Genomic DNA, 24,311 nt, shown 5'->3' with positions numbered 1-24,311 from the left:
CTCCTTATCCAGTTCCCCAAACAAAAAAATAAGCAGAGAGTTTAATCAACTGATATTTAGATTCAGATTCAACAAATGTTATTGAGGACGCATCATGTATCATATACAAAATCTCAGAAGCAGGAATGGTGTATTCTTGTTGGAGCACAAATGCTGTCCAGCTGCGTACCAGCTTATGAGGGGCCAGGAAAAGAGTTCTGAAATGTGCTCTGGCAGCTCTGAGGTGGCAAAATAGATGATCATGATATTCAGATAAATAAAATATATTTGTGTTTGGGTTTGTTTAAAATTGGCGTTCCTGTGAACAACACACAGCTCATGTGACTTGTCGCCACTTTTTCCTCATACTTGTCTTTCCAAGTTCTTTCCATTCCTCTTTACTTTTTTTTCTTCTTATTTTCCCTGGAATTTTCCAGTTTCATGGGAAAGCAAAAAAATACAGTCTACCCTTGATTTTATTATAATTGTTATATCCTTCTTTTGAAAACCTTCTGAATCCTCCTTCCATTGTAGGTAAATTCCCCTATTTCCTCAATATTTCTGCAGGATGATTTATCTGGACTATAACTCAGCACTGAAGGCGTTTCTCACATTGCATCTTTCTCCAGTGGAGGAAGCTCATTTTCTCATCTTTCACGAGCAGCAGGACAAGAGGTGTTTATCCTTCTCCAGATTCCTCACCGCCCATATCATAGCATGACTGCATTGTCCTCAGGTAAAGGCACACACGAGTTAAAATGGGAGTCTCCAGAGTTGCAATCCTAACTCAGGCAGCTACTAGCTGTCTAACTTCAAGCGAGTGTTAATCAAGATTTATACATCTATGTATATGATTCATCCAAGCACTCAGACAGTATCTAGATCTCTGCAATTTTAATGAATTAATTGCCGCTCATTCTCAGGACTAATCCTGAATCTTGTCAGCTTGGATCCTCCTCAAAAATCTGAAATTCCAAATATCCAACTTTTTATCTTTCTATATTTGCTACCTGCTCTTATACAATGAAAGACACTTGCAATGAAAGTCCTTTCTTCTTACCATTTCTTCTGGTCTTTCAGTCTCTTTCTAGACTCTTACCCATCCCTGCATGGTTGGAAACCTCTGTTTGATCATGAAAAATGTTGTTCCACTAGTTGCATTGATATACTGGGAATTTTTAAGAAGATCCAAGTATCAATTAGAATATTAACTGTATTTTACTTTTCATTTATCTATTCCCCTCCCCCCCACAACTTGTACTTTACCCTCAGGAATACAAACTCAAGGCAGTGAAAGGAACTGGAAATGGCATTTCTAGTGGAAAAGGAGTTAAACTAGGAAAGGAAATTTTATAGCTCACCCAGTAATTATTTTTCTAATAAGCAATAAAGGAAAAAAACAAGCTGCCAGGACTATGTTAGTAAAAGATAAGATAGTAAGGAAACAAAGACTTGGAAAATTAAAAAACAAAAAGTGAATGTTATTTATAATCATCACAGGCTTAACTTCAGTAAAAAAGTGAGTTATTAATTGGTATCATGTTAATTATGCCAGCATTTGACAGCAGAATGTGAGATGTATCATGGAAAAACCAAAGTTTAATAAACTTTTGTGGTACATTCATTGCATTTGGACTCAATAGTCTCATCAAAGATATTATACCAAAGTAATATTTTAAGTGTTCTTTTAAAAACTAGGCATGCCATCTATTTTTAAATTGAAGTATGGTTGATTTACAATGTTGTGTTAATTTCTGGTGTACAGCATAGTAATTTATATATATATATATATATATATATATATATATATATATATATATATACTCCTTTACATATTCTTTTTCAGTATAGGCCATTACAAAGTATTGAATATAGTTCCCTGTGCTATACAGTATAAACTTGTTGTGTATCTATTTCATATGTAGTAGTTAGTATCTGCAAATCCTGAACTCCCAGTTTATTCCTCCCCACCTCCCTCCCCCCCGGGTAACCATAAGTTTGTTTTCTATGTCTGTGAGTCTGCCTCTCTTTTGTAAATAAGTTCATTTGTGTCCTTTGTTTTTTTAAGATTCCACATAGAAGGGATATCATATGGTATTTTTCTTTCTCCTTCTGGCTTACTTCACTTAGTATGACAATCTCCAGGTCCATCTATGTTGCTGCAAATGGCATTATTTCATTCTTTTTTAATGGCTGAGTAGTATTCCATTATATATATACACACCACAACTTCTTTTTTTTTTTAACATTTTTTATTGATTTATAATCATTTTACAATGTTGTGTCAAATTCCAGTGTTCAGCAAAATTTTTCAGTCATTCATGGACATATACACACTCATTGTCACCTTTTTTTCTCTGTGATTTATCATAACATTTTGTGTATATTTCCCTGTGCTATACAGTGTAATCTTGTTTATCTATTCTACAATTTTGAAATCCCAGTCTATCCCTTCCCACCCTCTACTCCCCTGGTAACCACAAGTCTGTATTCTCTGTCCATGAGTCTTTAGATTCCACATATGAGCGATCTCATATGGTATTTTTCTTTCTCTTTCTGGCTTACTTCACTTAGAATGACATTCTCTAGGAGCATCCATGTTGCTGCAAATGGCGTTATGTTGTCGGTTTTTATGGCTGAGTAGTATTCCATTGTATAAATATACCACATCTTCTTTATCCAGTCACCTATTGATGGACATTTAGGCTGTTTCCATGTTTTGGCTATTGTAAATAGTGCTGCCATGAACATTGGAGTGCAGGTGTCATCCTGAAGTAGATTTCCTTCTGGATACAAGCCCAGGAGTGGGATTCCTGGGTCATATGGTAAGTCTATTCCTAGTCTTTTGAGGAATCTCCACACTGTTTTCCACAGTGGCTGCACCAAACTGCATTCCCACCAGCAGTGTAGGAGGGTTCCCCTTTCTCCACAGCCTCTCCAGCATTTGTCATTTTTGGATTTTTGAATGATGGCCATTCTGACTGGTGTGAGGTGATACCTCATTGTAGTTTTGATTTGCATTTCTCTGATAATTAGTGATATTGAACATTTTTTCATGTGCTTTTTGATCATTTGTATGTCTTCCTTGGAGAATTGCTTGTTTAGGTCTTCTGCCCATTTTTGGATTGGGTTGTTTATTTTTTTCTTACTGAGTCATATGAGCTGCTTATATATTTTGGAGATCAAGCCTTTGTCGGTTTCACTTGCAAAAATTTTCTCCCATTCCGTAGGTTTTCTTCTTGTTTTATTTCTGGTTTCCTTTGCTCTGCAGAAGCTTGTAAGTTTCATTAGGTCCCATTTGTTTATTCTTGCTTTTATTTCTTCTAGGAGAAAATTTTTGAAATGTATGTCAGATAATGTTTTGCCTATGTTTTCCTCTAGGAGGTTTATTGTATCTTGTCTTATGTTTAAGTCTTTAATCCATTTTGAGTTGATTTTTGTATATGGTGTAAGGGTGTGTTCTAGCTTCATTGTTTTACATGCTGCTGTCCAGTTTTCCCAACACCATTTGCTGAAGAGACTGTCTTTATTCCACTGTATATTCTTGCCTCCTTTGTCAAAGATGAGTTGACCAAAAGTTTGTGGGTTCATTTCTGGGCTCTCTATTCTGTTCCATTGGTCTATATGTCTGCTTTGGTACCAATACCATGCTGTCTTGATGACTGTAGCTCTATAGTATTGTCTGAAGTCTGGGAGAGTTATTCCTCCAGCCTCTTTCTTTCTCTTCAGTAATGCTTTAGCAATTCTAGGTCTTTGATGGTTCCATATAAATTTTATTATGATTTGTTCTAGTTCTGTGAAATATGTCCTGGGTAATTGGATAGGGATTGCATTAAATCTGTAGATTGCCTTGGGCAGTGTGACCATTTTAACAATATTGATTCTTCCAATCCAAGAGCATGGAATATCTTTCCATTTTTTAAAGTCTTCTACCACAACTTCTTTATCCAGTCATCCTTCGATGGACATTTAGGTTGCTTCCATTAGACATGTAATCTAAAAGAAAAAAAAAGTATGACTATTTTAGTTAAAAGTAAAAAATTCCTACAGTAAGCTTTTCTTTCAGCTCATGTTTCATTAGGATACAAATCATGATCTCTGCCATGATTTCTAGGTCACTAAAATGCATTCAGAAATATTTCTGTGAAATATAGTTTTGAAAAACATGGAGACTGCATCAACATTTTTTGTTAAGTTCTTCACTTCAGTGATTTCCATGGTTACGTCTGTATCAGTCTATATGTAGTGCATATATAAGTAGATCCTTTATATGGCAACCAACGAGCTTATTTTTCACAAAGTTTGACAAGAAAGTTTCTATGAATTCTCAGTAGCTATGGCCTTCTTCTACCAGGGTTCTCACAACCAGCCATAGGATAAAACAATCTTGATTAGATGTAATTTTTGACTGATGACATGTGTTAGAATATGAGGCTAGATATGTAAAATAACATGATTGTTTTCAACCTCTGTTGGAATGAAATGACATCAGAAAACTTGGTTTGAGCCTGGTCTCCCAGTGCCAAACTGTTTCGTTTTACTCTGCTTCAAAGTATGGGTCCTAATCTACCTTCTTCTCCCCCAAATGGTCCCACATGTTGCAAATATGTTGGCACAGTTATACTCAGGTCCATATCTTGAAACTATAGTAAACTTAAAAATTATGGTAAACATCTGCCCTCAGAGAAAAAGAGGCATTAATAAGTGTACTTATTATGCAGATAATTCTTTCAATGATTTATTTCAGTAGTAGAAGCCTGGCTGTTGTATTGATAATAAAACTACACTCTAATAAGACCATTTTTCTCTTAAGTTCCTATTTTATGTGTATTGGGGATATAATTCAGCTCTACTATATGAATATGGGCTAAAACATTTAAAAATTAAATCTGTACAGGAAACAGAAGATATAGGTTCCAGGGAGAGTGAACATGTGATATTAAACAAGTTGTTGAACTTCTCTGTGACTTGCTTTTGCACCCAAAAAGTAGAAGGTCATGCCTGTTCTTCACAGAGGTGCAATTTGGGGAATAAGAATTAATATTTGCAAAACGCAAGTTCTGAGAAAGAACTTATAAGTTCCAGGTTTGTGATTTATCACATAAAATTGTCAGTACTGCCTACCTAAGTTGGTTATGTGAAAACTAGAAAAACCCCGAAGTCTGCAAACCAATCACAGAAATTTTGATTTGAAAATTATATAGCTATTAGTTCTGATTTAGAATGTAAAGATAAAATAAACTATAAATTTAAATAAGTTTGATTTAAACTATATATTCTGGATTAAATCAAATTTCCTGAGATCTAAACATTCACTAAGCACTTACTGCATGCAAAGGAAGCACTGTTCCTAGCTGTCCTCAGGTAACTGACAGTCTACTAGGAGAAATGAGAATATTGAATCCTTCAAGAGAGTGGAAGTCATCTGAGCAATTAAATTCACAAATAAAACAGAAATCCACAGCTTTCGCTGTCATGAAAAGAAAGATAAAACAATGCCTATCACAACTGGTATTGGATATGGGTTAGAATTATTTTCAAGTGTTAAATTTTGGAACAGAAGCTATGTTTTTTAAGTTAATCTCCCAGAAGTTAGACACAGTGCAGAAACACTCAGTTGACAGATTCAGATAAGAGATTACATTCTACTTAACATATTTTCAAATGATATTTAAAATGACTATCCTGTCAACTTTGCTCATTATCAGGGTAGCTGATAACTGTTCACAGAGAAGGAAAAAAGAAGAAAGAAGCTCTCCTTTCCCATTTATTTATTAGAGTTTAAGACTGCATTTGAATAACCATCACTCACTGGCGGGAATACTGCCATGAAGTACAAATGTTGACAAATAAATGAGGGTAAAAACCCAGACAATGACAACAAAACAATGTTAGAATTTCCTTTTTCATTCAGTAGTAATTTTGGCATTGTTGCTTATTTAATTCTTGGAAAACTGGGGCAAGATTTATGACTACCAAACAACCTACATGGTCTAGCAGTTAACCTGAAATTTTACATTACTCTCAGTTTTAATTATTCTCTTAAAATTGAACATATTACAACTATTTTGATTTTGAGATTGAATCAGTTGGGCAGTAGGTAAATGTATGTAAAACTCTAACGTTGATACAAATAAATCCTGTTCTTGGCCTTCAAATGGTGAATTGTGAGTAAATGGCAATAAGTAGCACAAACTCAATCTTATAATGGTTTTCTGGTAAAATATTTCATTACATATTTCACCCATGTTACACCACTTGTTTACATGAATAAAGCTCACACGTGCTAGAGAATAATAATTATATTATCTATTGATAGTTTAATCACTCTGCTTATCTTTCCCATGCCCTCTTCTCCTCCCCATCTTTAGGGACTGTGTTTTAGAGCAGTGAAAGAGTTAGCCGAGTGCCAGATAATGTTCTGGTCTATTACAACTAAACAGTTCTTGCTTAGCTCACCAAGAGCGTTGGGTTGTGGTCAAATCATGTATAGTCAATTCACCTAATATTTTTCTTCCCTGATGTAAGTTAACGTCTATCCGTTGGAAGCAAAGTGGAAACTTGCCTGTGTTCTCAGCTATTTGGAAACTTCACTATGAAAGTTTCACAATAACTTAGTTTTAATTCTTTAAATTGTGTATACGATAACATTAGAGTTGAGAAACATTTTTTAACCCTGATAAATTTCAGGGATGACTTTATGACAGTTACATAAATGAGTATATTATGAAAATTAAAAAAAAACTCTCTTAATTGTAAAGAGATTCCATGTATTTTTCTTTAAAGAGTCTGATGAGGTATGGCTCCCTGGTTTCATTAGAAAGGGGAGTGGGAATCAAAGGAGCTTGACAGTTGGTTGATGTGTGTGCCGAGCTACTAAATCATTGCATTCATGCTAAGACCTCCTATGTGCTCCCATTAAATCCCATTCAGCTCATGAAGTAATATATGTACTGTGCCTATGGCTGGGTTATCGCTGGGGTTTTTTTTTTTCTCCCCTGTTAAATTCTCACAAACTCAAGTCCTCTAGGCTTTCCTTTTAAAGTTTTATATTTACTATGGTTAGATCTCAAAAAAACAAACGTTGAGAAAAAAGGAAAGCCGTAAAAATACATTAACAGTGTGACATCATACTACATATATATTTTTAAAGTAAAATTATTTTTTAAAACACACACCAAACTCAGGATAATAGTTGTCTCTGGGAAGATTCAAGGGTAATAGGAGTGAGGACTTGAACTTCATCTATAAAACGCTGCTGCTGTTGTTTTTAAGGCATGAAATCTCTGTTGATTTGGGAAGAGAGTGAGGTATTATAGTATCCTTTGAGTTTTTCGGCATTCTTTGAAATATCATGAATAAATGGCACGACAGAGTAGTGGTAAATACACAGGGTCTGGAGAGAGACTGCCTGCATTTAAATCTGCTCCTTACTCCATGACCAGGGGAAAGTCACTTAACCTTCCAATGCCTCAGTTTCCTAATTAGTAAAACGGTGTTAATAATAAGTAGTACCCCCTTTATCGGCTAGTTGTGAGACGTAGATGAGGGAATGTCTGAAAAGTGCTTAGAACAGTTCTTAGAACATAGTAAGTATTCCGTAAATTAATTACTAATTAATTTTTTAATGTCTCAAAATTTTTTCTATAGGCTTATCTTTTTTAATTAAAAGAACTTTTATGAAACATATTTATTACTGGATAAATATAGAAACAATGTGCATATAAAACAATTATAAATGTGTTTAATTATTTAATCAAGCTGCAGTAAAATATTTCCCTACTTCACTCCAAGTATTAAGAGGCCCCTTCATTCCACCTCGCTATTCTGCCTCTCATTCTCTAGGATTCTCAGTAATTCAACTGTCTGATCTTTCTCTCTTCTATTTCTGAATGTACAAAGTACAACCCAAATAGTTCTGAACACAAACACAGCAAGTATGCGTTTCTTCTTTTGGCGACAGTAGCTTTAGTAGTAACTGAAAGGCAGGGTAGATAATGTGACACGCGCTTTACTTTCAGCAGACTTGTTAATATCAGCTCTGAATTTTTCATGATGGCTTCGGTAACCTGTAGCCTGGAGCTGAAGCTCTGGGGGTTTCCACCACAAAGAAGTGTATCAGCTGAGCTCTCACTTCCCATCTGGCACTGGGTGACAGGAACAGTCAGGGGGGCTGCAGGAAACCTGAAGAAGAAAGCTGATGTGGGACACTCATTGTAGTGTATCAAAGGCTAAACATGTGCTGTTGTATGGATGTATCTCTGAGACACTTGTTTATCACTGGCTTCAGAATCTACTTAGCCAGTGTGTTTAACGTTAGAGTCACCAGAACAGCTGCCGCTCGTGTAAGTAATACCCTCATACACGGCGGCATCCTGATTTGCCAAACCAGATTCAGGACCTCTCGGCAGTGAATGTTTCATGCTGCCTGGCATGCTTCTTATTTACCCACACAGGCAGGCGTCCACGTGCAGGCACATACACAGACCACACGATCGAGATTCCGAGCTGTTTGAAATTGTAAACCATTTTCGTTCCATCACAAAGGTAACAAAATGATCTCAAAGTTCTCAAAGAAGCTGTATTTTATGTCTGAAAGTCAAAAAAACAGAAGGTTGTTTGAAAGGGATGGGAGACTCAAATATATTCATATGTGAGAAGTCAAAAACAGTAAAAAAAATTTTTTTTAAACAAAATTTGAGCATTTACCCTTCTTGAGTCTTATGGTGGTTCTATCATATTTATTGAAATACATAGTTGCCCTCTTATATTTAGGAAATTGGGTCCCGATATACTTGATTTTATTTTAAAAAACTATAACAATTGAGATTTGCTCTGCAATTCTTAGAATGCAGGAGTATTTACAAGCACAATAGGAGCAAGGTATTCTCTTAATTGCAGTATTCTTTGGCCACATCCTTTGTTTCTATTCTATCAAGAGAGAAGTCAAATAAATAATGCTTAGTTTGTACAGGGAAACAAATTGTAGAGCTCGTAATACTCCAGCCTTAAATAAGAAACAATGAAAAAGAATAAATATATATGTTGCTAGTATGAATTTTTAAAATTTTTCATCAGCAGAAAGAACCAGATCAACTTTTTGAAGTAATTCTCACTTTTATTTTCTTCTTATATTTCACTATCTTCAGTCTGCCACTCCCATATTTCTCTAACTTATAGATGCATTTCACTGTTGCTTTTAAGTGTATGAAGGGTGTCATTTTAAAAAGCTGATTAACATTTACTAGCGTTTTCACCTCTTCAAGAAGGTTGACTTTCAATATTCAAATTGTATTAAGATAGTATAAAAAAGTATACATTTATAGATAAGTGTTAGCAACTAGAAAGTTGTACAGATTTATTACAAGAAAACAGTTAAAATATTAAGCAAATAACTTTATCTACAATTATGAACTCAATACATTTTGATGACATTCTCCAACTATAGAATGACTTTGTTGAAACCTACATAGGAGTGTCCTCATGTTTAGCTGTGCACAGTCCAGCATGTTCACAATCTTGTAAAGGATTAGGATTGATAATTCAGTAAGTTGAAGAGTTTCTCACTCTGTTTTTAAAATTATTTTACTGCAAAGGAATAATAAAGGTTTTAATAACTGAAGCCAACCTATGTTTTGTATAGCAGATGGAGAACTGAAGATTATAATTTTAGCTCTTGAACAAAAATTAGACTCTTTTGACCATTATCCCTACCTGTTTGGTTATGTTTGCTAAATAACAAATTACTTCCAAGCTTAGTGGCTTAAAACATCCATTTTATTTTGCTCATGACTTTGTGGGTCAAAAATTCTGGAAGGGTTTGGCTGCTCAGTTCTCACTTGGGGTCTCCCATGTGGTTGCAACCAGAGGCAGGTAGGGCTGAAGTTCTCAAAGTTCACCTGGTCTGGACATCCAAGATGGCTCACTCTTGTGACTGGCTCTTGATGCTGGCTGACAAACGGGATCTCAATTGCATTGTCAACCAAAACACCTGTGCAAGGTCTCTTGAGCATGGTATTGGCTTCCTTACAGCATGGAGGCCCAAGGATAGTTGGGTTTCTTACATGGCAGCTCACAGTTCCAAACATAAGTGTTTCAGGGACAAAGGTAAAAGCTGCCTTGGAATTCACAAAACAGCACTTCTGCTGAATCGTACTGGTTACGAGTGAGTCTCTAAGGCCAGCCCAGATTCGGGGGAGGGGGCAGAATGGCCACTTCTTGATGGGAAGATTGCAAAAGATTTGTGGACATATTTTAAAATTATCACGCTGCCCTCTTTATGATAGCAGTAGATAGATCATTTGAAAGACAACATGGAAGTGCTAGGCCTTTTCACCATGAGCTCGATGAAGGACTATCATTTTAATCAATGTAGAGCTCAGATCACCTCAAATACCTTGTAGTATCTACGACAGTTTGCATTTTCCAAAAATGACCATAACAGTATTTCTAGTCTCACCTGCTCTTTCAGAATCCTGCCACCTCCCCATCGAGAGGTAGAATCTCTTCCACATTGCCATGAAATCAGACAGACCTTTGAAATGATGGCCTTGACAAATAGAGCACAGAAAAGTAACAATGCATGATTTCCAAGACTGGTTCACAAAAGATGCTTTGGTTTCTACCTGACATTCTCTCTTGGGAATGCTCACCCTTGGAACCCAGTCACCACAGGGTGAGGAAGCCCAAACTATTTGTGGAGACATGTCAAGATGCTTCAGTTGAGAGCCTTAGCTAAGGTCTCAGAGTCAACTGTGAGCCTTCAGATGACTCCAACCCCAGCCTTTGAGCCACTCTAGCTGATGCTGAGTGCAACAGAGATAAAGCTATTTCTGCCAAGCCTTTCCCCAATTGGGATCCATGGGTAAATTAATGTTTTGGAGTGATTTGTTATACAGCGATAGATAACCAGAAACAGTGACTTCTAACCTGCAAGGCAGTATTGCATTTGAAACAACAAAAGAACTATCTAGTTTGCAAATCAATCTTTGCTCTCAAGAGTAAAGCAGAAAACACATTTCAAATATTTTTTTGGAGTCAACAGAAATAAAGGCAGAATGGAATGGTTATCAATTTATAGATTCCCCAGGCTAGTCTTCAATTACTGAAGAAATCTAGTGTGGTGAATTTAGTAGTTTTCAAGCTCTATGACACCACCAATAGATTTTTTAGAGCAGATTAATCAGAAATATGCTGTTACACACCCAGTTAACCTGAGAGAAAGTTCTTTCCTTTGAGGAATTGTGTATATGTGATGCAGCTACAGATAAACATTTATTGAGTTCTTATTATGTTCCAGGCACTGTTCTATGTGCTGGGAATACAGCAGTGAACAGAACAGTTGTTAATCTTCTCATGGAGTTTATATTCTAGGAAATGAATGAAGATGAACAAAAAATGGACAAATACAGAAGAGGTAGATAGATAGATAGATAGATAGATAGATAGATAGATAGATAGATATAGTATCAGTTGGTGATAAATGGAGGAAAATTCCAGAGAAGGAAGATAGCAAGCCCAAGGATGGACAGAAGGAGATAATCACATCTAGGGGTGGGCAGGGAAAGCCTCGCTGTGATGTTGAGATTTCAATAAAAACCTGAAGGGAACAACAGAAGTTATCTGGGAAAGGATGTTCCAGGGAACAGAAGGAGTGCCAGCATGGTGGTATAGTCTTGTAGAAGCAAGAAGGCCAGGTTGTTGGGGCCTAACCAGAGGAGGCCGCTGTGGGAAATAAAGGAAGGAGAGAAGGAACCAGACTACCTAGGGCCTTCTCAGAAATTATAAGAATTTACTGTGCATGAGAAATTAATCTCTGGGAAAGGTTTGAACAAAAGGATGACATGATATAATCTGGATTTAAAAGGAGTCTTTGGGCTGCTGGAATGAGATTTCACAGTAGGGTCAAGAGTGGGCTAATCAGGCAGATGAAAATAGTGACTGGAACCAAGATGATAATGATGGAGTGGTAAACGGGTGATTAAATTAGAATCCATTTTAATGATAGAAAACTAATAGATTTACTGATGGAATGAATTGGATATGAGTTTGAGACAAGAAAAGAATTCAGGGATGACTCAAGATGTTTTCGAGTGAGCTGCTAGAATGATGAAGATGTTATTTATTCAGACGGTGAATACTGTGGGAGAAGATGCTTTGGTGGGCAGATCAGGAACTCTTTGGACATATTAAGTTCGAAATGTTTACTAGACATCCAGTTAAATAATAACTACTACAGTCTGAAGGTTAGTAGAAACATGGAATTATCAGTTTGGGAGTTTTCAGTGTTTTGATGTTTCATCAGCTGGGAAAGTCCATCAAGGCATCTTCTGCTTTTTATGGGACCTGATGTAAACAGTCATAAAGGGCAGGCCAACACTAATTCTGATCCACTATTTCATAGATTAGATATACCTGGAAAAGAACTCCTTATTCTCATGAAGGATTAAGAGATAGTAAAACTGACTTATTAATACTGATTTTTTCTTTGAATTTGAACTCCACAGCACAGTCTACTTAGAAAACAGCATCTGTATCTAGCATTTTCTTTGCCTGAATATATTCACAATGTAGTGTTGCGGAAACAGTAAATTATTGTTAATGCAATTCAGTTGAAGAAAATCTTGCTTGAATATAGTTTGTATCTATAACTCTCAAAGTATTTCTCTTGGTAAGTGCTGTTATCTACCACAAATAACACGCCCTGACAGAAAGAAAGCAAGCAGAAATTGCACAGTCTTGCAGATAGCCAGTGAATTTGCATATTTGCATATATTTAAATATAACGCATTATAATCAGAAATATCACCAGTTTGGCCCGATGCTTGAGTCATCTTCAACTTGCACACACAAGTGCAAATGTTGCTATCTGGGCCACATTTCATTCCTAGACTCAACAGTGCAAATTAAACCAGAGGGCCTAATGTAAATAACTGAGTGCGCAATCCACAGAAACACAGGGTTAAAAGTCACTTTATGACGGAACATCGGCATAGGAATTATGTATCAGAAACATTTACAAAGAGGCTGACTGTCAAAGAAGTTTAAGAGATGGGAATTGTCAGATCAGTCTCCTGACTGCTTTCCAACCCGTGAAAAAAGTGCAAGTGGAAGGACAGTATTTCAAAACTCTATGGAGCTAAAATACCACATTTTTTAAAGAACTTTTGCTGCTTATTATATATGTTCTCGTACTATTTTCACTGTGTTTGCAAAGTTTTTCAGAGGAAGGGTTGCTAAACCTCAGGACAGGGGGTGGGGGGAGGGGAGAGGAGCCCACAGACAAATCAAGGTCATCATTAACATTTAACACCCTGAGAGAAAGACTGAGATTCACCTATTCACCCTTCCCTCTCCATTTAGCCCTGGTGGAGCTCAAGAGGGCAATGAATTAAATTTATTCCAGGCGGCCTGTGGTTTTAGCTCCCATGAGTGACAGACTGGTGTTGGAAGCAGCTATGAAAGAGTATGCCAATCTGAGCCTGCACTCCATTGACAAGAGGAAAATGAATGAAAGTTAAACACATAGAAATTTAAAGCCAGCAAGTTTATGGTCGTGTGACTAAAAAGTTTAAGGTTAAAATACAAATTTGTATACTCTTATCTGCAAATTTCAAATCTGTGAACTTACAAAAATATTTGAAATTTTGTTGTCCCAAGTTTATAAGGAATACTTTGGTAGAAAGCTCATAAGCATGTGTTTATTTTGTCATGCATAAAGCACAAAGCCATGTTATAATTCTATTTAATTATGGCATGGCTTTGTACAAAAAATGCCACAGCATTATAATTAAAGCCACCAGATGTCACTGTTTCGGATTATATTGTCATGTGCTAATCTGAAAATATGTGAACTTTTCATTACTCAGCTTGAAGAAATTTTGGGTTATTAATTTTACCATCAAAGAAATATTGCACTCAGGCTTTCTTGTAGGGATTTTTTTTCCCGTGGGTCTTAACTTTTCTATAATTCTTTCTGGTTATTTTTACAGTGGCTCTAAACTTAATTAGGGAATAGGAAAGATTTTCCCACCAGGAAGATTTAGTATACACGAGTCGCTGTCAGAAGTCTTCCTTTGAAAGAACTTACATACAAACAGGACAACTTCTTACCTCCTCAAAAAACTTGAAAAGGGTGGGTTGGTTTGAAGGTGGACCGGTAATTTCCCAGTCCTCTGATTCTTTGATTTCAGTAGGATCAAATATTCAGTGTAGAGTTGGGCTTCGAGCTCTTTCTGCTTTAGCCTCTATTTTGAAAACTAGTTCTTCCTTACAGTGTGTCGTGGAGAGGTTCCATACCCCACGAATGATTACTGTTAACACAGGCTAGATCAACGACAGTTGATACAATTGGAGAAAAATTTTTTCTGTTCTATGTATCTTATATACAGGCTGTGTTTCCCTGTAAACAGTAACCTCATGTAGACAAAGTTCCTATCTATTTAGTCTAAGTGAAACAAGGGATTTAATAATAAGAACATCGGTCTAGGAAGCTGATTAATGAGACAGATTTGGAATACACTAGAGTTTGGGATACCTAGTAATTCATATCCTAGAGGGGAGAATTTATACCATTTACAAACAGAGGTTTATTTAATGATGTGATTGTGATATATGTTGAACCCAAGTTGGCTGATTAAAAAAAGGATCTCTTAAGAGTTCAGATGCAGTACCATTTTAAGGAACTGTTTTTTTTGTTTTGTTTTGTTTCGTTTTTAAGAGGGGACCATGCATGGTAGATGGAAAAGGATTTTTTATGTCTTTATAAATATTAGTTAAGTCCCACTAAATTTATGTTGATATGTTGTCAAAGGTCAGCAAAATCTACATAAAAAAGGAAAGAAAAAAATCCAGGAAAGTTTTGAGAAGTGAAAATGCCCTATCTGACATAGAAGCAAGTAGTAACAGCCACAAACCTGTCTGTGTACTTATGCCATTGTGGAATGTGGTTCAACATATGGAGAGCTTGGCCCTTTTGCTGTCAGCCCAGGGCAAGGGATGAATTACTCAGGTAAAATCAGGTTCCTTCTTCAATAGATGCAAAATATTTTCCCCATGAGATGTCTAACAGTTTAGGCAAAAAGCCATTGTGCAAAAAAGTAAGAAACTAGCCTTACACTGTTACATATAATTTTAAAATAAGTTTTAATGGTAGTTTAAACAAAACACAGGGGCAGACTGATATGATTTTCTTAGGAACATTATCATGAGGGGTGTCGGTAAAAATCTCCCATTCTAGTCTGCTTTATTGGAAGAAACAAAGGCAGTAGAGAAAGGGAAGAATCCACCATTCAGAGTTTACCTTTTTTTTTTTGCTTTTCTATAAAATCTTCTAGTTCCAAGTCAGTTATATTAAATTTCCCAAACAATTATTTTAAAAATTCAGTAATCAAGAACTAGACTAGATTAAAATTATGGACCTATTCTATTTCCGTGGACTTCCAGTCTTTTCATCGTGGGAGGGAGGAAGCAGGGAGAGCAGTACTGTTCAATCTGAAAAAGGACAAATGTCTCTGTTCTCCACTTGTATTTCCAAGTGTCCTCTTGGTTGTTGCTGTTGTTTTTTTCAGGACCTAGTCTCGGTGATACTGATTGTGACAAATTAGGGAAATTTGTCAGAACAGAACACTTTACAGGCTTAGAAATTCAGCTGAAATACTTCCCAGGTTAACATCTGCTTGGTCTTAGAAGATAAGGTTGTATGCAGGGAGTAAAGAGAATGTCACTTTATAGCCAACGCCTTTCCATTTTTAAGTCTATTCAAGAAATAGAGTGGGGGAGGTGGGTGGGTACAGCTCAGTAGTAGAGCCCATGCATGAGGTCCTGAGTTCAATCCCCAGTACCTTCAGAAAGAAAGAAAGAAAGGAAAGAAAGAAAGAAAGAAAGAAAGAAAGAAAGAAAGAAAGGGAAGAAAGAAAGAAAGAAAGAAAGAAAGAAAGAAAGAAAGAAAGAAAGAAAGAAAGAAAGAAAGAAAGAAAGAAAGAAAGAAAAGAAGGGAAGAAAGAAAGAAAGGAAAGAAGGGAAGAAAGAAAGAAAGGAAAGAAGGAAAGAAAGAAAGGATAGAAAGAAAAGAAAGAAAGAAAAGAAAAGAAAAGAAAGGAAGATAGAAAGAAAGAAAGAAAAGAAAAGAAAAGAAAGAAAAGCAAAGAAAAGGAAAGAAAAGAAAAGAAAGAAAGAAAAGAGAAAGGAAGAAAGGAAGAAAGAAAGAAAGAAAGAAAGAAAGAAAAGAAAAGAAAAGAAAAGGAAAAGAAAAGAAAAGAAAAGAAAAGAAAAGAAAAGAAAAGAAAAGAAAAGGAAAGGAAAGGAAAGGAAAGAGATGGGACTCCACATTCTAGTTGTCAGCTTGCTTGGTACAAAGCACAAAATCAATTGTGCGCCTAATCATTAAATCATACTTGTTTTATTTTATTTCGTCCTCTCAGCTGTCTTGGCTGTGCTTTTCCACTGGTCTCCAAGTCATAATACCAGCCTCGATTACCCAGCCTCCACACTCTGCTTATCTCCTTTACACTCACAGTCACCTCTGAGTTATAAATCTAGGTGAACAAGGAAGAAGAAAGAAAAGGGAAAACCTTTAAAAGATTTCATCCGGAGGTGAGGATGAATATTGAGGCTATCTTGCTGTGTACATTTACACATGTATTAGGTTCCTGCCAACTGCCTTAGTTCAGTTGGTAGAATCTAAGGTTTTCCACACATTTCATTTGTAATGGAATTTCAGCAAGTATAAGATTTACAATATTTTATTAATTACATGATTTACAATTATCATCCTTTCCTTATTTTCCCAGAACTCATGATTACATCACAACTATCCTGAAATATTTTACTAATAAAAGTGTGCCTCCCTAAGCTCTTCATCGTAAATATCTAGTTTCTTTATGTTTTAGTAACACATTCTGTTGCCCATGTTGTGAACCAGTTCTTGCTCATGTCTTTTTAGCTGTCATGTATGGTAGGCTGGTTGGTTTTCTTGACCAGTTGTCTATTATTAGCCTCTTAATTTTGCTTCCAGGATTAGTTTCAGCTACTGTGGTGCAAGAGGCTCTAAATAGAAGGGATTATTGCACAGCCACGGGGTTGGGAGTTTATTGCTGCCTTTACTGTTGCATTTCCAGCATCAGTTTGGGGAGGGGAGCTGATGGAGGTTACTGGTGGAGAAAGACTCATCGTCCCTTCCCAGATCATTCACTAGATTAATCTTCTTAGAAACAAGAGGAAAAATGTGTCTGCACTTTCCAGAAAGCAACCTTTTTGTAAATTCACCAAATAAAAGGACATTAAGCAAGAAAGGAAAAAATCAAAGAGTAATATACTGAAAATCACTAGTGCCCAAATTCCAAACTGGGATAATCAATTTAAGGCAATCACCTCCTCAGAAAAGAAAATTCTAGGATTTGTGATGAAGGTGGAGTAGCTAGACCTAAAATCCCAACTTGTATCCCTTGATTTCACCTTTCCCTTGGGGATGCCTAATTCCACCTGCCCCGTTATAATGGCCACTAGCAGAGGAGGGGCATCCTCATCCCCATCAATCTTTTAATTCCTCATGACACAAGTGAGGCAAAGCTGGACCATTCTAACATGCAATTACTCGAGGCTAGGAGAATCTTAAAAGTGACATGAAATGGTAAGATACAAGGTAGTCTTTGAAATGTAAGTTGCCTAAATCCAGTTTTGTGGTTTCTTGAGCTGTGCTAACACAGTGGCTGTTAGCAACGACGACTATTAAATACTTGAAATAAACAATAGTCCCAACTGAGAGGTACTGAAAGTATAAAATACACACTGTATTTCAAAGACTTAATACAAAAAAAGAACATAAAATTAATAATTTTATATTGATTATATATTAAAATGATAATATTTTGGACATATTAGGTAGGTTAAATAAAATACACTACTAAAATTATTTTCACCCATTTATTTTACTTTGAAGTGGCTGCTGGAAAATTTTAAATTACACATGTTTTGTGATATATTTCTACTGGACGGTACATTAAAGAAATGCTCTGGCAATATTTCTGCCTCGCTGTCAGCCTGCCACCATTGAGGAAACTTTTAGGAATACACTGGCTTAGACTGGGAATTCTGACTGTAAGCAGACTTGAGTTTCCACCCCAGTTCTCCACCTACTACCTGAGTGACTTTGGCCATATTTCTTAAACTCTCTGCCTCAACTGCCTCAGCTAAAAAATAGGGACAATAATATAGTGCCCTCTTGCATCATATGGTTACTGTGATGACCAGATGAAACTATAAATTTATTTGCCTCACATAGAGCATCATTAAGTTATGACTGGTGTTCTTTATACACTTGATTCCTGCTATCCAGGGACCCTCCTTAGCATTCTGAGCATTCTTAGATTCATCGCATCTAGGCTTAAGAGAGTAAAATTTCAAGAACACTCAATATTATTCCCTCATCCACCTAAATAAATTATACCTTAGTTTTCCTGGATGGTTGACACCCAGAATGACACCTTTTCAAAAGAGACCAGGCCAAGTAATGGGGATGTAATCTTACAGCCCACAGCTGGCTGATCAGTGCTCATATTAGAATATGGAATACATACAGATATGGAATATATAGATCTAGTTGGCTCAGTACATAAATTAGCAAAATAAATCATCTGATATGGAAGAGGGAATCTGACATAAAATGTCATCAACTAGGGTGACAATAATACATTGAATAAACTGTCTTGTTTTGTTTTCTAGTGGAATTGTCTGATATAGCCCAGTAGTCAAAATCAGAAGTAACAGAAAGATGTTTATAATAGAAAATATTACTTTACTCTTGTAAAAACAAAACAAAACAAAACTCTGGTGGATTTGCACTTGGAACACTGCATTCAAGCTTAAAACAAGCATAAGATAAGAGTATTAAGTGCATAGCAACTGAAATAATCAAGAAGAAAAAAGTGCTTCTGAATACTATAGAAAAAGAAAAACCCAAGTATGGAAACATAAAACCTGTGGTAATAATTAAAGACTAGAGGTGCAAGTTTGAGTATATATAATTTTTCTTATTAAAGTCCTTAATTCTAAAACTAGTACACAACTCTAGAATTTGAAAAAGGCACTTTATTAATATTAAATGAGGTACTACTTTACTTGATACATTGCCCCAAGGGATAATACAGAAAATAAAGTTTGGAAGGGGGGTTAAACCAACTGATAGATGCTTAAGCTGTAACAGGATTTTTTAAAGGAAAGTAGAGATGCGTTGGAAATTGTCTAGAAGGCTGCTATACCCTCCCCCTTAAACAAGTTTTTGTGTTATTATTAGTGTTACAGAGGCTTATATCTTGGAATATAGACAGAAACTTCCTGGTTAACTATGATGGAAGAGACAGAAAGCAGGTATTTAGAATATAAACTAGAGAGGTAGCCACTTGGCTGCAGGAATGAAGAAGAAATGCAGCTCAGCAACAGACTGGGGTCAACACAGATGTGGGAAGGGCCACACCAGGTGGGACGTTTTAGGTGGTCTAACACACTTTCCCCTGTAGGCAGGTGGAGCCCAGTGGCACTATATTCAGGAGAAGCCTACTCAGAATCCAAGTTGGGGGCCAGTGGTGATTAGCTAGGGGCATTGTAACAGTTTGACCAGTTGTCAGGGACTGGATTCCAGATTCCTGGTGGTGTGGAAGAGGAAGAGGGAAAGGCTAGTAGGAATAAGGCAGAGCTTTGGTCCTAAATGGATTGTGGCTCTATGCTAGTGGTTCTCAACTGGGAGTGACTTCCCCCCAGGGACATTTGGCAATGTGTGGACACATTTTTTATTGCCACTGTTTGTAGGGGGAGTGGGGTGGGAGCAACTGGCATCTAGCGGGCAGAGGCCAGGGATGCTGCTAAACCTTCTGTAATGCATTGGACAGACCCCACCGCTAACGGTCATCTGGCCCCAAATGTCAATACTCATGCTGTCTAGAAACCCTCCTCTAGACACATTTCTAAGACAAAACTTGGACAGAGAACATTGAAGTCTGAACTGGGTTATAAAGTGGGAACCGGGTGCTGGTGCAAACTTGACTAAACAGAGATCAGGATCAGCCTTGAAATGGTTAAAACTTGATACTGCATCCTCAGGTCTTAGGCCAGAATTAGGCAATGCGCTACAGAGGGAAAAAGGAAGCCTACATCCAACTGTAAGTTTCTGTGGTTCAAAAAAGTTTTATAAGCTTGACTTCCTTGCATGTAAAAGTGATACAACAGTGTCAGATCAGAGGGATATTGTGAAGATCACATGAGGCAATACAGCTAAAATGCCTACCATCTGACTTAGGACATCATTACACTAGGACAGCATGAAAGTTGCTGCACTGAACATGTGATATAGAAACTATGTATACTCTTGGCAAATCAACAAAATATCTTGTGTCTTAATCTAATGAACATTTATAACTACTTGCACTCATTATTTGGCCTCTCGGCTACACTCACGACTGCAGTTGCTACGCTGTGTTCTAATTGCTGCTCCATTATCTGTCTTCCCAACTAGATGTGTATAAGCTGCAGAGGTGCAGGGGTGGCGTCTTTCCCATTCACGCATAACCCCCGTGCCCAGCACACTGCCCGGCACATAAATAAATACAAAGGTTTCCAATAAATGAATGAACAAAACCTAGTTAAATAACCTCTACTCAACCAGAAGGCAGGAGTGCTATTTATTATACATATTGCAGAATTCTTCTATGATGCCTATAAGCAACAGAAAGTTCTAGGTCAATTTCAATTAAAAATCTGCTTTCTTCACAGTGGCTCCGTTCCTACTTAATTGTGGCACCCACTCAGTTGACTGCACATGCCCAGGGGATTCTCTAGGAAGCAGAGCTACATCCATGAAGAATCTCTGCCTTTCAGATCAATACTTCTAAGCACTAGAGGGTTGAGAAGATGGTTACTCAATCCTCACTCTGAAAGAAAAACACGTTTCTAAGTGTTGGGATCTACCATCATGCTCTTACTCAGCCTGGTTATCTTAAATGCTTGGCCCGGTGCCAGGCATGCAGTAGGTACTCGACCATAAATGTTTGTTTAAATAAATTATTTAAAACATAGAATAGATTCCAACTTCCCTTTTCACAAACTTCTAGAACTATTTATTTTCCTATATTCATAAAGCCACAAAGCGTAGAAGGCATAGTTTGTCATCAAATTTTATATGACACGTCTAAAGCTCTCAGGTACTTTAACAGCAAATTTATTTGAAACATAAGGCTGTCAACAGTGTGTGCAAATTTAAGATATTTAATCTTTAAATGTATTGCATTTGACTTTGTAGTAAAATAACTAAGTGTTACTACGCATTATCAAATTTAATGTTTCTTCTTCGGAGGTCAGTAGACCGAAATCTGTACCATAAAGCTGTCATCTGTGAACAAGTACTGATCTACACACACACAGTAATGGCTCCTGGACCTGTGTATCCTCGGAAGAATGTGCATCCTTGCATAAAGGAAATGTCACAATAAAAAAGGGGTTATATATACATAAAAGTTGCTTCTACATTTAAAGCAGCAGTCTGATTCAGTTATAATCATCTATACAAGTAGAAAGTAAAAGACCAAAACCTTTATCTTAGTTACCCTTTAAGAAAAGAAAGTTTTTAAAAAGCATTATCGTAGCCCATTTATTGAGCATTTTATTTTATAAAACACTTTTACTCATTGCCTCATTTTAGACATTTAATGTGGACATAATTCATTGGACTAAACCTGAAACACTATGTTATTTAAAATACCTTTCCTTTTTGTTTTTAAGGAGAAGTCTATGAGTCGGACATAGTTAAAATGAGATGAGTTGTGAAATATCATGCTCAATTCTCAAGAAATATGTAATGAAAGCTGATAAGATTAAAATCATTTTCCATTGTGGCTGTTCATATACCATATATTAAGGAGTTCCCTATATAGAAACATACAGGTTTAAAAGAAGTATATATCTTATTACCATCCTCTTAAAGTTTTCATTTAACAAATAAAAAGATATCTGACGCTTGAATTAAAGGTCAATGAAACAGTGAAGGCCCGTGGGTCAAGTACAAAGAAGTCCCAGTGAAGTCGAACTTCACTGGTCTGAGTCTAACTTGCCGTACATAACCATAGTTAGCATACGCTTTCTACACAGTTGGTAGTAATCAGATACATATTTAATGTGGTTTCATTATATCCTATAAATGCTGGCAATAGAATAATCTCCCCAGGGTATTCGGTGAATAATAGAAAAGCGAAAATGATGAGCACGTTCAGCACATGCACCCACAACCTCATGATAAAAGGCACCATTTCCCCCATACAGCACCTGTTGTCATAGCTGCTTTAATTACTTTTCATTGTAGTCAGCAGCCTGAAATATTTATCATGGAGCCTATAATTTCCCAAATCCCAAACTGACATCTACTCAAGTGGCTACAGGAACTGAAATTTTACTCACTCCTACTTCTGAGCTGAACTAGTAACTTCAAAAGCTGTAAACAAAATATCTTGCAGGGAACCTTCACTCTGTTGGGAGACCTGGTACAAGACTACATGTTTACACAACATTCAAAAGGCAGCGTATCACATCACATTTTGATTGAAGTAAAAGACAGAAATAATTTCACTTTAAAATATCCAAACGTTCAATGTGCTAAAATAAAAGAGAAAGCGAATTTAAAGATTTTTGTAAATAAGCACCAACCCAAAACATATTCAGTCAACATTTCTAGGACTTACTCTCCCAACCAGGTTAATATGAAATTAGGTTTGATTTTTGCACCTCTTTCCTCCAGTGTATTACTGGTTATAAATCTTGTGCTTTCGCTATGTTCTTTTGATAGAGAAGAATGTTGTGATCTAGAATAAAGTTTAGCTGTTTTTTTAATCTTATTTAATAAAAATGTATTTGAATTTGTATATTACATATTACTTACTACAGTGTCCTGCTGTAATGCTACACAAACATTAACTCATTTACTCCTAATAGCAGTCCTATGAGGCAACAACTATTATTTTCTCTACTTTATAAGTGAAGAAATTGAGGTACAGAGAGATCAAATAATTTGCCCACAGTCACTAAGGCCAGTTAGTGGCAGACAGGGATTCAAACTCAGATAGTTTGGCTCCAGAATCTGTGTTCTTACCTTTTACACACTAAAAGCCAATTTAATTTCCTATGAAGGTCCTTATGGTTAGAAAAATAATTTCATATAAACCTCATTAATTCAGTTTGTGAATAAGAAAACCAGTTTCAACGATTAGCTTAGCATAAGCCAGGGTCAAAAATAAATTTTACATAACAACTAAGTAAATACTCATATCCACACAGACACAAACAAAATCAAGACAAAAGTATCACAAATCAAGATTACCCTTACCACATACATACCGTGTTTCATTTTTTAAATGCTGCTTTCTAACCAAGTAATTTGTTTTCACAGGATGCTAACACAGTGTTTCTCATACTTAAGCTACCTGCCCAAATTGCCTAGGGAGATTTTAAAACTAAGGAATGTGTGAACCCCACTGCAACAATTAAATTAGAATCTCTGGGGAATAGCATTTTAAAAGCTATCCAGGAGATATCAAGAAGTCACCATGGTTAAGAAGAGTCAAATATACTAAATGTTATTATCTCTAGCTGAATACAGGACTTTGTGTGGCAGGATTTCTGGATTATTTTACGTTAGCATAGTTTTGTATGCTATAAAGACCTAGTAATTTCTTGAAGAAGTGTGAAAATATTTTGTTTTCACAAGTAGCTTAATATTCATTCTTTAATCTTATTTATACTGTTACCACCTAACCTAACCTTTCTTCATTGATCCCTAAAAGATATTTAAACCCAGAACATACCTGAATATTACCAATCAGTGGGTCTTGAATCAACAAGGTCTTATTTTAAATGGGCAGTTAAATTATGGAAAGAAAACAATGGCTCTTTGCCCAAGATTGGATTAAGATGAATAATTTTTTAGTTCAACACAAAACATGTTGCCTGGTTAATTCTGTATCTGTATTTCCCTCCTTTTATTTTCATCCTTTCTTCCCAAAATCATGTGATTGTCTACAAGCAAAAAATTAATATTACAAACTAATTTAAAGTTTGGAGTTTATCAATGAACTGCCTCACTGAAAAAGTGCTGTGGCTGCAAGTTTGATGTGCATTAACAAACTCGTCCTTAGAAGACAAGACCAGGGTCTGCTGCTGCACTATGACTGAAACAGAGGTCACCTCATCTGACGTGCTAGAGTGGAAGGAAGCCACAGATGCAGGTGGAAGACTGCTAAAACAGGACAGATTGAAACAAGATTTGCCTTAAAGGATTCAGGTCCCCAGTGTGTTAA

At 36.3% G+C, this 24,311-nt stretch overlaps 1 long non-coding RNA gene across 2 annotated transcripts in view; it reads right to left on the bottom strand.

The window, feature by feature from the left end:
- Positions 1 to 3,778: 3,778 nt before the first annotated feature.
- The window catches only part of LOC140686422 (uncharacterized), a 190,781-nt gene continuing 170,248 nt past the window's right edge, over positions 3,779 to 24,311 (bottom strand). For both annotated transcript variants that reach the window (XR_012060242.1, XR_012060243.1), the window contains exon 4: positions 3,779 to 3,975. This is a non-coding gene — a long non-coding RNA (uncharacterized lncRNA). The remainder of the gene's footprint in view (positions 3,976 to 24,311) is intronic.

The sequence above is a fragment of the Vicugna pacos genome, chromosome 2, assembly GCF_048564905.1.
Source record: "Vicugna pacos chromosome 2, VicPac4, whole genome shotgun sequence".
NCBI classification, from domain to species: domain Eukaryota; kingdom Metazoa; phylum Chordata; class Mammalia; order Artiodactyla; family Camelidae; genus Vicugna; species Vicugna pacos.
The sequence above is the reverse complement of the archived record's forward strand: the minus strand, read 5'-3'. Positions and strand labels throughout refer to the sequence as shown.